The sequence below is a fragment of the Oryctolagus cuniculus genome, chromosome 5 (genome assembly GCF_051225735.1).
Source record: "Oryctolagus cuniculus isolate XC-2025 breed Fujian yellow rabbit chromosome 5, ASM5122573v1, whole genome shotgun sequence".
Classification (NCBI taxonomy): domain Eukaryota; kingdom Metazoa; phylum Chordata; class Mammalia; order Lagomorpha; family Leporidae; genus Oryctolagus; species Oryctolagus cuniculus.
Window position 1 is genome coordinate 65,022,501 of NC_142871.1, and position 16,172 is coordinate 65,038,672.

Here is a 16,172-nt window from a genome sequence, read left to right on the forward strand (position 1 = left end):
CAGGATAGGTCCTCTCCTCAATATATTTTGTGACTGCATTTTAAAATTTGTCTGCTTCACTCCCAGGCCTCCTGGACAGGTCCAAATTCTAAGTCCACTCTCTAAAGTAGAAACTGACCATGGATGGGCCTGAGACAAATCTGCCTGTTGGCTATCATTAGAGTCTTCCCAAGCCTCTGAAATGCATGAAGACCTCTGCCCCTAATTAGCCGAAAGCTTTGAGCCCATCACTCAATGTCTTGAGCCTCAATTTCCTTATTAAGACCTTCAACTCCAAAAAGAAATAGCAAATTTTTATACCACAGTACTTCTTGTTGAAGTGTAAGAGACAAACTTATTGTCAAGCAGTGGCCAAAATGAAATAGAAGAAGTCCAACTCCAATTGCATACTAGAAAATAAACTTGAAATAGCAATTAGCTACAGAACATGATTATCACATCCCAAGGCAGTTGAATTTGGAAAAGTCAGGGATATCCTGCTGATAACTCCTGAGCCAGGTATTTAAAGACAAGATGGGTCTGAACTGCTGGGAGAAAGGCCAGGTGGGTGGAGCTATTTAACTTCTAGCAAAATCCAGGGACATTAACTGAAAAACCAAAAAGGAATCAGGAGACATGGTGTTGGAGTCCTTGCTTCCGTAGCTGCTTGCAAGTCATTTCTCCTGACTCCAACCCCAGCTGTTTTCCCAGCACTTTCAATGCCCTGACTCCAAAAAGTTCTCAGATCACATCAGTCTTCTAATCCAATGACTAATTGCCCTACTTTTTCATTCTCCAATATTTATGACTCGTTCTCATTTCCTTTGTCACCTGATTTCAAGTCTATGATCCAACCTCTCTTGTATATCATTTCCTGTGATATCTTCCTTAGTTTTCATACTTATCCAATTCCCCAGAACTCAGATGAGTTATCAGTGCCTACAGGCTCCACTTCCTTTCATCCTGTCTCTCTCCAACCCATGAAACCCAGCATTCACTCCCACAGTTGCATGGAAATAACTCCTCAGTCACTTCTGTCTTGTCAAATATATAGGTAATTTCCCGTTCTCAGCTTGTTTATGTATGCGCAGCACTTAACACACGCATGTTCTCCTTCCTGAGAGTAGTGTTCCTTAGAGTTTTGGCTACTACACTCTCCTGTTCTCTTCCTACTCCACTGGCCACTGCTTCTTGTCTCTTTATGGGATCCTTATCTTCTTCTTTGACAGGGTAACATGCCTGGAGCTTGGCTACCACATCCAAGGCTTGAATTGAAATAACCATCTACATTAAATACATGCTGATAACTCCTGATTTTAATCTTCAGCCTAGAGCACTCCCCTGAGCACCGGAGTCCTATAAACACTTCCTACTTGATTGCTTTATTGCATATTTTGTGGACATCTCCCATCTTAACAATCCAAAATGGGACTGATTCTCTCTTCCCCAAACTGCTCTTCTCCCTTGCCTCCAATCTCAGTGAACTGGTACCTTCATTCACCAACAACCTCAGTGAACTGGTACCTTCATTCACCAAGATCAGACATAGGAATCGTCAGTCATTTGTGGTAGCCCCTGTCTCTCCATCTACACTGCCCACGTCTGATCCATCAGCAAGTCCTACTGGCTTTACCTTCTAAATATATCCCAAATCCTCCAACCATCTTACTATCATTACCATCAAAGTCAATAACATTACAGTCTCTTGCCTGGACTGCTGGATAAGTAAGTCTACTAACTGGTTCTTCCTTTCCATCTCTTGTTCCTTGTCATCTATTCTTAGCCCAACATTGAGAGATCTGTGAAAGCACAAATCAGATCACATCACCACAATAATAAAATTTGCCAAGGGCTTCCCATTACTCTCAGAATAAAATGAAAATTCCGGATGCACCGTGAAATGCATACAAGGCCTTCCACGGTCTACCTACCCCTCGGATCTCATCGCCTTTCTCTTTCTCACTGGTTTTCCAGGCTCCACTCACACTGTTTAGGGTTTTGTTTCTTTAATAATAAACAAGCTCATTTCCACCTATGAATCTGTACATCTCTCCCACTAGATACACACAGGTGGGTTACTTACTACCTCCTCAAAGAGCTTTCTTGTCTACCTTTATCTACAATAGCACCATATCCTTTCATTCTGTATTCCTTCTTTTACATTGTTTAAATTCCACTGTGATGATTTTTTATAACTGAATCATATTAATTAATGTTTTTAATGGATTTACCCATTAAAAATTTCCCCCAGTAGAATGCAATAACCCAATGGAGTTACAGACTGTCTCATTTGGTGGATCTTCTTGTTTTTTCCTTCATTTAGAACAATGCTTGGTACGTGTAGGTCATCAAGAAATACTTGTTGGATGGAAGAATTATTGAACGAATGGACAGAAACTCTGAATGCAATAAATGTTAGTTTGGTTCACTGAGTGATTGTTGCACATACTTATTTCTTGAACATGAGGCTGACATTTTAAAGAGGAAGTTAAAGAAATACTCTGGCTGCATGTGTGGGACTAAATATTTGTGTCCTCCTAAAACTCGTCTGTTGAAATCCTAACCCCATAGTGTGATGGTGTTAGGAGGTGGAAGCCTCATGAATGAGATTAGTGCCTTGTAAAAGAAACCCAGAGAGCTCTCTCATCCTTTTTCTGCCATGTGAGAACACAACGAGAAGTTGGCAGGCTGGAACCCCACCACAACCTGACAATGCTGAACCCCAGTCTTGACTTCTCAGCTCCAGACCTGTAAGAATTAAATGTATGTGGTTTATAAGCCACTCAGTCTATGGTACTTTATAAAAAAGGCCAAAGGGACTTGAACTGAGGTTGTTCCAAGAGTCCCCTAAGAGTTCAAAAGGACTTTTGCCAAATGCAGGGATGGTAAGAAACTAAGGAGGGGCCAAGGAGAGGAAGAGTGGAAAGCATTTCAAGAAGGTGAACCCATCCAGCTAAAAGGTGCTCCAGCTCATTGGAAAGCCAGCAAGAACCGCACAGGGACCAGAAAGGAAGAGCGAATTAATTTGTTCTACATAGTCTATATCTACTTTTTAAAAAAGTTATTTATTTATTTATTTGAAAGATAGAGTTACATGGAGAGGTAGAGACAGAGAGGTAGCTTCCATCTGCTGGTTCACTCCCCAAATGGCTGCAATGGCTGGAGCCGATCTGATCTGAAGTCAGGAGCCAGGAGCTTCTTCCAGGTCTCCCACGTGGGTTCAGGGGCTCAAAGACTTGGGCCATCCTCTACTGCTTTCACAAGCCATAGCAGAGAGCTGGATTGGAAGTGGAGCAGCTGGGACTCGAACCGATGCCCATATGGGATGCCAACACTGCAGGTGGTAGCTTTACCCACGGTGCCACAGCGCTGGCCCCCTTTATCTACTTTTAATTACCAAAAGTTGAGCTTTAATTTCTAAAATATGCCCTTTCTTATTTTCTGTTTTACCTGTATTTGTATAATTAAAAAGAAAATATGGGTGGGCGTTTGGCCTAATGGTAAATCTGCCAACTGGGACACCGGTATTCCATATCTGAGTGCCTGGTTTTGAGATCCAGCTACACTTTTAATTTCAGTTTCCTGCTAATGTAGATCTTGAGAAGCAGCAGGTAATGGCTTGAGTATTTGGGTCCCTGCCACTCCCATGGGAGACCTGGATTGAGTTCCTGGCTCCTGGCTTTGACCAGGCCCAGACCAGATCATTATAGGCATTTAGGGAGTAAATAAGTTAATGAGAGATTTCTCTCTCTCTCTCTGCTTCTCAAATATATAAATAAAAGGAAAGAAAAATGAATTATCTAAGGTTTAAGGCACGTTTTCTTAGAGTAAGAGGGGTACAGGAATGAAAAGTAATATTATATAGAGCAAGGATCAGTGATTACTACTTGCAGCATCATTTCAAAAGATAATTTATAATTGTGCTCGGAATCCCTTGTCATTCCAAATGATTTACAATGGCTCTCTGACATGCTTTCCTTTAAGACACTGTATTTGGCATTCTTGGCATATACATAGGTAAAGCTGATTTGTAAAAAGAAAAATCAATATTGTATAATAAACCAATAAATTATCCTACAAATTCAGGAGAAAACACACACACACATTTCTATCAACTTATGCTCCATTCACTATGCATACCAAACCAACAACTGTGATCAGTGAAGGACCCCCACCTAGTCCCAGGGTCTACAAGAAAAAGCTGCATTGTTGTGAATGTATGTGGCAGGCATATGAGGGGAAAGGTTTCTTTGCACCTTTCTGTACAAATAACATTAACAACAATGCTTGAACATGCTTTTTTCTAAACCACTCATAAAAATTCTTGAGGTTCTTAACCTTACTGGAAAAGAAAACCTCAGATGACTATAAAGTAAATACACAGCATATTCTCAATCTCATGGCCATCTTCAAGCAATTTCTCACACTTATAATGCATTTATTTTTATATAAAGCAGATGCATGTCTTTGGGGCAAACCATGCCTTTTATTCTTATGTTGTGAAAGTCCCTTCTAATTAAAACAGGAAATACAAATTTCCTTGTCTAGTTCTAAGGATAAATCCTACTTAGCACGAGCAGCTGTCTGCAATTTCTGATGAACACTCTCTGGCTGTTCAGCTGGAGCACTGCTGAATTCTTGCTCCACAGCCCCACAACAGAAGCCGCACCCATGGTCCCTGCAACTTTACAAGCCAAACACCCAGCAGCAGCAGTGCCACACCTTCAACTCCTTCCCTACGGCAGAGGCGGCTGACCGTGTTCTGGAGGGAGAGGTTAACTCAAAAGCGTCAAAGAAGTCATTTGCAGAAAAGCTTGGGGGTGAAGAGGGGAGAGAATGTCCAACGAATTTCTTTTTGAAAGTCACTCTTCTTTAAATGCTTTGTGTTACAGCTCAAATTAAGAAGAATCTGGCCCCACCCTTTAATTAAAAGGCACAAGTAGTTCCTTTGCAGACCACAACAAAGGCCAAATAGACCCAAACCCACTTCCTTCGCAGGAGCTTTGCTTGCTGTTTCTGAGTGGACTTTGTGCGGCTGAAGGAATTAAAGTCCCCCCACCCCCACCCTGCAAAGTTTATCACAACGGAGTGGGTTAGAGATGATATCTGATTCTGGGGCCACTGCTCCACCCTTATAAAGGCAGATTAATATTCCTGCTAATTGCACTCTAGCCACGATCAATTAGTTCAAGTTAAATCTCTTGTACAGGAGATGTGGCAAGAAATGGGGAAGCCGGGAACTGGCCTTGTCCTGTAAGGACTCTGGGTGCCCAGCCTCCTTGGGCTCCCTCACTGGACATCCGAGCAGGAGGACCAGTGCCTGCTGTCCTTCCAGGCTGTACAACAAAGATTTGAGGATGGAAGTTTGCAGTTAAATCACAAAATAAAACTGCTTTGTAGCTTCATCTGTAAAGAATTATGATAGCAGAATTCCTAACTTGAAAGAGCTTTCTTTTCATCTTAAATACTTCAAGTTCTACCTTTAAAGCTGAGACAATCTGCTTTTTCCTTGAAGGACAAAGTTACTACACTTGTTCTGAAGAATGAAGCTCTCTGGGGTGGGTATTGTGGCACAGCAGGTGAGGCTGCTTATTGGGATGCCCACATGGCAGATGGGAGTTCCGGTTTGAGTCCTGACACCTCTGCTTCTAATCAAGCTTCTTGCTAATGAATCCTGCAAGGCAAAAGGCTTAAACACTTGGGTGCCTACTACTCATATGGGAGACATGGATGGAGTTCTGGGCTCCCGGCTTCAGCCTGGCTGTTGCAGGCATTTGGCAAGTGAACCAGTGGATGGAAGATACCTTTCTCTCTCTCTCTCTCTCTCTCTCTCTCTCTCTCCCTGTTGCTCTGCCTTTCAAGTAGATGACAATAAGTAAACATTACAAAAAGAGGATGAATCTCTCTCCCAATCCCTCCACACACAGCATTAATTTTATTTGGACTCTCAGTCATAAGAATCTTATTGCTTAATACAAATTTGTAAGTTCAGCAAAATGATGGTTGTGTCTTGAAATAACAACAGGAACATTGGTAAATACAGTGTCAATAATGACTCCTAACCCTTAAAAAAAATCTTGAGTTGGGGCCAGGAGTTGTACCCATGACTTTCCATAAACAAGGCAAGAAAGTTAGTTAATAAACACCAACTAACTTTTTCAATTGCAGCAATAAATTGTTCAATTGGGGAAATGTCCACAAATTCTGCTCAAAACATCTTATGAATTGTTTAATTAGCAAACTCTTGCAACACTCAACAAATAGATATTGGCAAGTTCAGGAGACACAAGGTCCCTTAAGTATTAACTATGCTGATAATCTAATCTGTAGGCTTGTCAAGAGGACACATAATCCATTCTTCTTTTCTCCTAATGTTTCAGAAACTAAAGGGACAAATATTTTCTACTTTAAATGTTCTAACAAGTAAATAAAATATAAAAGATGTATAGAGAAATAGTTGTAATAGTGAACCATGTTGCTAATCACACATAAGATCTGGACCAAATGAATCCTGTGTCTCACGTATATAATAATGCAGGATATAGATGTACCCTTCCAAAGTAATGACAGCATTTTGATCACATAAATATAACTAAATCAAAGAAAAAATCCATCTGAAAGCCAAGTCTTTTTGTTTCCGTTACAGATAAACATTTAAGGTCCATCACCACTTGCTCCGGTGTCCTCTCAGACAAAATACTAGGAAGGTTCAATTTAACTACTGAGCAATCTTAGTTAAGAACACCATGGCATGTTTAGAACCCAGTTCTGGGGTGGCAAAGGGTCTTTCTTCACAACAACCCCTTCTGGAGAGATGGCAATATTTAGGTGAATGAGCAGTTTGGGGGTTGTGAACCAAGACCCAACTCACGAACTGTTGGGAAACATGAGGTAGAGGACGATTTCTTTGCCTGGCTCAGACCAACCAGGGCAGAAAACACTGGAAAGTCCCAGTTAGCCAATGAAACTGGGTTGCAGATGATTCAAGAACATATGAATCATTTCAATACATTTTGTTCCAAGGGAAGAAGTGAACAGTTGGTACCCATGGTCCAAGCAGCGATGTCTTGATCAAAATGCTGTAGGTGAATTATCAAAGGTCTATTCTTACTATGAATCCATGATATGTATCAGCTCTATGAAAGCATCAAGGGTATGTTTTGGCTTACAAAGGAATACATAACCTATTCTCAGAAAGATCACAGTAATTTATGCAATTTCTTGGCACATGAAAATTTTGAAAAACTTTAAATTAAGCTTCTTCTTTCTCCTTAGAAAGTATATTCCATGATAATCACCATACAAAATTCAGTTGCATGTAGCTATTCTTAGTTCCACCTGAAGAAGTAAAATGCACATGGCCCTTATCTTCTTAGAGCTTACACATTAATCTGACACTGATCTTCTTAGGCTAAAATGTCCACATCTTTCATATATTAGTATGAAAAACACAAAAGGAAATGCACGGAATTTATGGTTTTAGTTGAAGAGCTATACTTTTTATTCATCTAGTCATCTTTCTAAATACTTGACACATTCTTGAAAGAAATACAAATATCACCAATGATACCCCCTGTCTTCCAGCCTTCGATTCAGAATTAGCTGAAGTGACAGATAGACAGGAGAGAACAAGCAACAATTCAATTTTCAATTTTAAGCAGGAGCATGCCAGGCATACATCCAAAAGATCTTAAATCTTAAGAAGAATTAAGATACAAATCACTTGTTTTGTAGTCAAAAAAGCATCTTCAAACCCTCCCCTAAAATATCTGAGTTTGTATCTTCCCTGTTTTCTTTATAACCAACTGTTGGTGTAAAAAAATGTTAGATGACCTTGTGATCTACTTGGCTGGCTCCAATGAAGTAGCGACAGCTACCTCCTGACACCATCCGTCTCTGGGCTACCACTTACCCAAGCAGCAGGCAGACTGATGCTGCAGGCTGATGACCTATGATCCAAGATTTTAGTCTCCATGGCCAGGGGGAGGGGGGAGACACCAACACAATGAGCATGCTCTGTAATGAAACCCCAAAGGGGCTTTTATTCTGTAACTTTTTACAAGTAGTTCATAACCTTTGTACTCTAGACACTCATTCAAACTATCTCAACACTCTGTAAACTAGAGGCTAAGGATGCTTGAAGGCATGAACTTTCTACCCAAACAGAGTATTGTAAACATTTGAGGGAGGCACGGTGCTACTGCTAAAATAAACCAGAAGAAAGGACATTAGCCAAGACACTTTTATTCCGGGAGCTTCTCAACTTGGGGAAGTAGATTTCAGCTCAAGATATAGGTCCTAAGGAGAACAAGCAAGCTGCCTTAAGAGTACTGGCATCTTGAAGCTGTGTGTGTCTGTGTTCTTAAGTGTGAATAAATATATTCAAAAGAATGAAAGCAATCAGAATACAAGAGAATTGTGTATTTATAAGGCCGGGTCTCAACTGTGCTTTCTGTTTTTTTAAGCTGTAAATGAAAAACAGGGGGGAAATTACATAAAGGGGAGAGTACTACTCTCGAGAGATTATTTTTTACTTAACATTTCTGCTTTATTCTAATTTGATTGCATTCATTTTAATTTTCAGTTGGCTTTTAATTTCCATTAAGAGATCTCACTTCTGTCAGATTTAAAAATGTTTTCACTGGAAATTCATATAGAATTATTTTCAACAAGACCTTTTTTTCTTTGGGAACAGGAAGAAAGTAGAGTATTAGGGATCAGCAATGTGGATCTCATTGACCTTGTCCTAAAACTGGAATGAATAAAATCATCAGGTGAGGTAGGAAGTGAAGCTGGGAAATTAGGAAATTGACTAAACTGAGTAAAATAGAAGGATACATTCAAAAATTAAAATTTAATTAAAACAAAAATTTATTCCATCAATTATCTTAAGGAATGAATTTGTGGAAAATAATGTTTTCTAATTTTCTAACTTTTATGTTTTATAGTTAATAACCTCTGGATGGTGACCATGAATTTTTAAAGTTTTATATATTTTTATTTATACATAGTTCTTGATATTTTCTTTTTTAATGTTTTCTTATGTTTATTCATTTGTAAGGCAGAGTGCCAGAGAGGGAGAGAGAGAGAGAGAGAAAGGAGAGCTCGATCTTCCACTGACTGGTTCACTCCCCAAACATCCACAACAGATGGGTCTAGACCAGGTAGAGGAAGCCAGGAGCCTGGAACTCCATCTGGGTCTCGCACACGGATGGCTGGAACCCAAACACTTGGGCCACCATCTGTTGTCTGCCAGGTGCATTAGCAGGAAGCTGGGTCCGAAGGGCATGGCTGGGACTCAAACCAGGCATTTTGATATGGCATCCAGGCATCTCAAGCAGTGGTTTAACCCACTGCATCACAACACCCACTCCCAAAGTGACGTCTTCAACACACCTATTTCAAAAGAACTTGGGAATAAATCTGTCATTCCATCAAATGCGTCATCAAATTCTAACAGTTAGCAGGCTGTTCTCAACAAAGGGTCCAAAATAAGGGTTGACTTTAATGATAGATGTTTTACTATACCATAGTGTGATAAAGTAAAATATAAATTATTAGCATCAATTGACAATTATGTTTAGGACTGTTATTTAAATATTAAAATACACAAAGCATAAAACACATAAAAGACATCATAAACTAGAAATTCAAGAAGACCATGACTTAAACGCACAGGCTATGGAAAAATTTTCCATAGAGTAAACTCATCCTGAGAAAATATTCAGTTCACTTACAAGAAAAACAAAACAAGGAACCTGCTATGTCATAATCATGACAACCACCTCATTACTGTACCAAGTTTGCACAGGTTTCCTTTGGTGTCTCTTATGATAAGTAGGTCTTTGAACAGTATTGATAATTACTGATTTTTTTATTATGGTGAAATATGCATAACAAAAACACCATTTTAACTACTTTTAAACACACCGTTCAGTGGTGCTAAAGGCTACTCACACTGTTGTGCAATCGCCACCACCATCCATGGCCAGAACCTATTAAACAATAACTCCCTGTTCGTTCCTCCCCACCCTCCGTCCCTGGCAACCTTTCTTCTACTTTCTGTCTCTGTGAGGTGGAATTGTACCATAGTTATCTTTTCGTACCTGATTTAGTTCACTTAGCATAATGATAATTTTCAAATATGTAAAGCCTAATCATCCAGTTTTTATATGGAAACAGAATAGAAAATTTGTTACCCAGAAACTAGAAGGGCCACACCATTTCCAGAATCCAGTCCTGTCACTGCAGGCCACACACTCACCTTTGTGAAAAGAAGGGTTCTTATTTATTTATTTATTTATTTAATTTTTTTTTTGCCTTCTATAAAGAAAATCCAGGTTTCAGCATCACTTCCCCCTCCCAGGGCTCAGACTTCACAGTCTTCCTAGCCAAGCCCCTAGTTCTTCCCAACTGAAAAGAAAGTTATGCCAGCTATCCTAAGCAAGCCTCTGCTGTAGTACACACCTGTTCAGACAGCGGGCCAGTTAAACAAACCAAGTAACAGCTGAGAAAGTCAGGTCAGCTTCCCTGTGATCTTCAAGACATTTACAGAACCAGTCCCCCCTCCTAGGCCCTCTTTCTTTGAAAATAGCAGTTAAAGTAACATGACTCCGTCCCTTCCTGTTTGGAGAGACAGTGAAAGCCCTCCTGCTGTGCGCCCACTCTGTAGCCTGGGGAATGGGTGCCTCAGTCCTTCAGGTTAGTCCCTAAGCCTGAGGCCACAGGGGAAGGAACACCCATCCCATGGTGGTAGAGTTTGCTGAAGGAGCCAGGCCCCATTCAAGAGTTACCCATTAACAGGGACCATATTGCATGTCACATATTCTTGTTACTAGGATTTTTACCCTAGTTATAATCAAGCTAACTTGGGGCTTTCTGATCCTTCTGAAGTTTCTCTTCAGTTGGACCAAAAGGCTCAAAATGAAAAAAAAAAAAAATACAGAAACAGAGAGGATAATGTTATGTGCTTATGGCAGATGGAATTTGACTTTTCTAGAAAGAAAAAAAAAACCATATTGGTTACAATCTATTGGGATAGAGGCAACATCTGTCAATCAGACATCAAGATTTTTATGGGTATACCACTGCCAACACTAATTTTAATAATTTTTTTCCAAGTACAATTTCTCACTAGATTATAAATGCAAAAAGCACGCAATTATTTTTTTTAAAGACGTGGCTTTAAAATTTCTTTCCTTTTTTTTTTTTTTTTTTACTTATAACGTCCAAACAGCGTCACTCTCCATTCCTTCCGTGTGGGTCTACTGCTTTGTTTTAATCTAACTTAAGGAAGAAAGGAGAACAAAGAAATGGCCCAAGTGCTCCTGAGTGCTGTCTGCGATAGCGTGGCAGGGTGTGTGGCCCCCAAAGCCGGCGAGTCCACGTGGAGCCCTCTGTGGAGGGACACGTGACTCCCATAAGGTCAGATGGATGAGGTGAGACAGCCTCGCATGCCTAGACATTGCTGGGTGTAAGCGTAGTGGTGCAAAGAAAGGGTGGAGCCCAAGCCCAATCCGAGCACTCCTGCAGAATTGTGGGAAGTATGTCTGCAAGAGTGGCTTTGGAAGTGTTTCTGAAAGGGAGGCCTGGGGCACGCATCCAAGTAGACAGGAGATGTTTACAATTCCTTCAGCCACCTGAGGGCTGCTGATTAAAGGAAGCTGTAGGTTTCAGCATTTGTTGTCAAGGTCTTCCAGCATAGACATAGTGATGGGCACAGAACAGGCTTGCAGGGCTGCACCTAGTCTGCGTTCCAGTGTCAGCGTCTTCTTTCTCTGTTGTCCTCTCTCCCTCCCTCACATCCTAGAAGTGCTCCTATTAAGTCAGACCGGGGGCAGGTGTTGGATGCCGTAAGACGTGGCTGTGGATGCTCACATCCCATGTCAGAGTGGCTGGATTTGAGTACCGCCTCCGCTGCTGATTTCAGCTTCCTGAAATCATGTGCACCCAGGGAGACAGTAGATAATGGCTCCAGCAGGTGGGTCCCTGTCACCCATGTGGGAGAGCTGGATTGAGTTTCAGGCTCCTGACTTCAGCTTGGCACAGGTGGAGCTGTCTGAAGTATTTGGAGAATGAGCCAGTAGACGGGAGATTTTCTCTCTCTCTCTCTCTCTCTCTCTCTGTCTGCCTTTCCAATAAAAATAAATAAATGGGGGCCAGCGCTGTGGCATAGTAGGTTAGGACTCTGCCTGCAGTGCCAGCATCCCATATGGGCGCCGGTTCGAGTCCCAGCTACTCCTCTTCCAGTCCAGCTCTCTGCTGTGGCCTGGGAAAGCAGCAGAAGATGGCCCAAGTCTTTGGGCCCCTGCACCCACGTAGGAGACTCGGAAAAAGCTCTTGGCCCCTGGCTTTGGATCAGCCCAGCTCCGGTCGTTTGGGGAGTGAACTAGCGGATGAAAGCCCTTTTTCTCTGTCTCTCCTACTCTCTGCTTGAGACTTTGCCTCTCAAATAAATAAACATTTAAAAAATAAATTAATTAAAATTTTCAGTCCACATTTCCTTCACACTTAGAGGAAAGAGCTGTGAGTTTCGAGGGCATGGAAAAGGTTAAATCTGAAGCAAGATGAAAGTCAGAACAAGGAACAAGAGGAGAGCCCTCGGCTGCCTGGGTGGCCCTGTGATTCCATAAAACACACTTCTTTCCTGCTAAGACTCGGCACTGAGCAGACAACCCAGTTTACTCAGGTTCACTAACCGAACTCAGTTGCCTTTCTCAAGGATACCAGTACAACCAGGAGGGCCATAGAATTGTGAAACCGTGGGAAAAGGGGCTAGGTGAGACATGGGCTTGGCCTGGCCGCCTCGGTACAGGTATGGGAAGCACTCGGCTGCTGACCTGGGGACACTGCGGCGCGGTCGTTTGTGAGTGCCCAAGGCCCACCCCGCTCTATGCACACACACACACTACACATTCCATACACCACACACTCAAACCTCTACACTCAACACACACATATCACACACAACACATATCCAACACACAATCACACACATACAACACAATCATATACACATTCCATATACCACACTCAAACCTCTACACTCACCATACACATATCACACACAACACACATATCCAACACCACACACACACACACACACACACACTGCTGCTTCGGGAGATGTCCCTTTGAGAGACACAGGGCCACACCATCAATAGTGTGGAAAATGGAGGGGAATTTTTCCAAATTCTAGCATTTGCACAACATAAAATATAAACAAAGATGTAACACATTTACTAATTCCCTCTACATTTCAGAATGTCTGGCACAAGTTGTTTAAGAAGAGTCGAATGTGAAATTTCATAGCTTAAAAAAAAAGGACTCTCTCTCTCTATTCTGAATTTATTGATTAAAATACCCCACACTTTTAGAACTGTGTAATTGTAGAACTTCAGACCAGTCCCCTGCATTTGCTCCAAGGAAACTGAGGGTCAGAACATCGGACATGCTCTCACGTGGCCAATCCACAGCAAAAGTGACCACTCTCCTGGTCCTTACTTTCTCAGATACCAGAAATGGCTTCCTTATTAGTCTTTAAAATTTTAGTGAAAGCCCTCATGATTCCTATTCTTTTGATACAACTGTTAGGAGAAATTACGGTAAAATGTGGAGGCCGGCACTGTGGCACAGCAGGTGAAGCCGCCACCTGCAGCACCAGCATCTCATATCAGCTCTGGTTTGAGTCCCAGCTGCTCCACTTCTGATCTGCTGAGGCCTGGGAAAGCAGTGGAAGATGGCCCAAGTGTGTGGGCCCTTGTACCCATGAGGGAGACTGGGAAGAAGCTCCTGGTTCCTGGCTTCAGCCTAGCCCAGTCTTGGCTGTTTTGGCCATTTGGGGAGTGAACCTCCTGATGGAAGATCTTTCTATCTCTGTGACTCTGAAGATAAGGATAACAGAAAAAGGCATAGTAGAAACAACCCTAATACGCATTTCCCCTTGTTGGGCCCCCTCAACTTCCTCCAACCAAGATTCAGCTTCTTAATCCCACTCTGTGTGACTTGCTGAAAAGAAGGTGTGCCATTCTCAATTTCTATTTTGGCCAATTCTTGTCTATCTTACTGTAGGCATGTCCACTGAAGACCCATCCCACTGCTAAGATAATTTCTTAATGTACTATGTTAATAAACCCAAATTTACCACTTCTCTCAGTATTGTCAAAAACTAAAGAAAATGCACAAACTTAAATTGAATAATGATTTAACAGGAGAGGGAATACTACATGTAGTACTTACATACTATATGCAGTACTTGTGATTAAGGAAGCAAGTTGAGATGCCAAATTCCTTCCTTCACCTCCCTTAGTTATTCTTCTTTCTTTCCTAGCATTTCTGCAAAGTTATTAGCAGAAAAACCAAAATGATTGGTGCATTATGATAAAGCATTATGAAGATCCAGGATCCTTAAGTATTTACTGTTTGTTAAGAAACAAGGAAAGCTCATATAAGTGATTTCATATGGTTACCGCCAATCTCAGAAGTGAGTCTTGCTTTTCAAACTTCTAAATCCATAAAGAAGGAGAAACCCCCTATACCGACCTTGCTGAAATGTCCGAGTCAATGTCATTAGGAGGCATGTCAGCTTACCAGTGTGGCCAAGAACACATTCTCAGGACCAGAGGATTTCTAACCCTGGGTCGCCTTGCCCTTCATTCTCTGATTTGGCTAGAATGAGACTCCATCCCACTGTGGATGGGAAACTCACTTTTCCGCTCAGGCAGCCTGGAACTCTGGAGCAGAGCCCAGGCTGGAACAGGCCACTGGCGCTCCCAGCCTACAGTGTTTCAACAGTGCTATCGGAGGAGCACGCGACCGGCCCTGGGCTCCTACCTGCCGCCGGTGTTTCAGTCGATGATCATGGCCAATGCCTGCAGAATGGGATCGCTAAGGGATGAAAAAGCTTCAGCTGTGTGCTGGTGGCCAAGAAGAGAAGCCAAGTGTCCCTTCCGCTGCCTCCCATCACAGCCCAGAAAGGACAGACCTCTCCCACATGACTGCTTTGATGCATGGGAGCAACGAGAGATGGAGGACACCAGATCTCTAGCCAGGAGCCCACTGTCCTTAATCCAGGGAAATGAAGACCAGACTGACCGCCTCCTTCTACTGACCTCTCCTTAACAGCAGCTGCCTCCCCTCCCCCAGGGGCCCAGGCCCTCCACTGGCTTGAGTATCAGGCTAATCAGTTTGATCTGACAGATTTTAATTACATTAATTAGGGCTTTTCTGAATAGGCCCGATGAGCATCCTATCAAGGGTTTTGGCTTTTTGTTTTTTTCTTTCTCCTTATCTAAAACAGCACTGCTAGCATCAGGATAAATCCTTTTCTCTAACAATGGTGACATGTTTGTCTCACTCAAGATAAATAACCAGATATTTGGTGGCATTGGGTGTGAGAGTATTTTTTATAATAATATCTCCCACTAGGATATCTTGTAGGCCTGGGGAGGGAAGACAAGATTGATATTTAGAACTTTTTTCTAGAACACACACATTGGCTTTGTTTAGCTTTTGCCTACTAAATACTTCACATTTCCTTGGCGTTTTTAAAGATTCAGCCTCTTCCAGAACTTTCCCTACACCCTCCAGACACTGAAGCACAAAAAAAGAGCTCTTTTATTCATCCATTTTGGAGAGAACCCATGACAGCCACATAAAAGTCGACGGAAATGTAGTGTTGTCTCTCCATCATTTCTTAGAATAAAAATACCTTGAATGTCAACAAGGTTTGTACTAGAAACATTCCCCAGCTACTTCCAGCCGGTAATAAAAGAGAACGACGCCGGTTTCTAGAATACTGCACAGTGATTAGCATGGTGTGTACTTGGCCATGTTGATCATCTGTGCTGTAATTACTACTTTAAAATATGGTGTTCTGAATTAACCACAGTGAGGGCATAGTCCCAGGCACCAGGAAGAAACCTATCCAACCCAATAAAGCAAAGTTTGTTTGCTTTTTTACAAACAGGCTAATATGAAACTAATTTTTTTTCCTACCACATATCTTAAGGGAAGCAGTAAAAGTGTGGACTTGTGACCCTTAAGCTAAGTTTTGTGCTTTACTGACACCCCCATCACCCTCACTGCATATTGGGCAATAGCTGCTTCCCTAGGGACCAACGAGGCTATTCCTACACCCCCAACAGTGACATACTAATGCTGGTGTTGACTAGTTCCTGAGTTGGTTGGAACCT

At 41.9% G+C, this 16,172-nt stretch overlaps 1 protein-coding gene across 1 annotated transcript in view; it reads right to left on the reverse strand.

Annotated features, from left to right (window-relative positions):
• The window catches only part of PRDM1 (PR/SET domain 1), a 63,726-nt gene extending 48,646 nt beyond the window's left edge, over positions 1–15,080 (reverse strand). The window contains exon 1 of the mRNA XM_089332799.1: positions 14,812–15,080. The gene's annotated coding sequence lies outside the window, so the exon portion shown is untranslated. The remainder of the gene's footprint in view (positions 1–14,811) is intronic.
• Between the last annotated feature and the right edge of the window lie 1,092 nt (positions 15,081–16,172).